This window comes from Merops nubicus, unplaced genomic scaffold (genome assembly GCF_000691845.1).
Source record: "Merops nubicus isolate BGI_N331 unplaced genomic scaffold, ASM69184v1 scaffold48332, whole genome shotgun sequence".
In the NCBI taxonomy this organism is placed as follows: domain Eukaryota; kingdom Metazoa; phylum Chordata; class Aves; order Coraciiformes; family Meropidae; genus Merops; species Merops nubicus.
The window spans coordinates 14691-15274 of record NW_008592491.1 but is presented as its reverse complement, the minus strand read 5'-3'; positions in this window follow the sequence as shown (position 1 = coordinate 15274).

Genomic DNA, 584 nt, shown 5'->3' with positions numbered 1-584 from the left:
TAGGAAACTCCCTTCTATGACAGAACTTCTCCTCTTCACTCTTCAAACACTACTCACAATAGCATGTGAATTTTTTAGCACATTTATGATATTTCTGTTTCTTGTATTGTCACAACCTTATTCTTTAAGTGTATATGTTCCCTTTTATTGCAGTTTTCCATAACAGTCCTGTGTCATCCACTGAGAAGTGATTATCAATCTCACGTGCAGTAATCTAAAAGTCATTTGAAAGAGGAATTAACAGGAGTAAAATACAGAACATAATGCGCATTAACATATTTAATAGGATCCAAGTGATCAAAGCTGCTTAGCTTTTCCAAGAAGTGTATTTTGCTTTTTAAATTGTGGGCTTGAAAATGGACAGTTTCTTAATTCTGACTGCTCTAACAAGGACCACGTACACATCTCTAGTGTGTGAATGGTGAGAAGCTAAAGGACTCGTGTACCAATACATTGGTCTAGCAAGAGAAACTGCATTAAGAAAAGCATTAATATGCACAACTGATAGGTTATTTCCAATATTAATTGTTAGCTATGTGGCTACATCTCTTCATGCAGACAGTACATACCTAATGTGAACACTC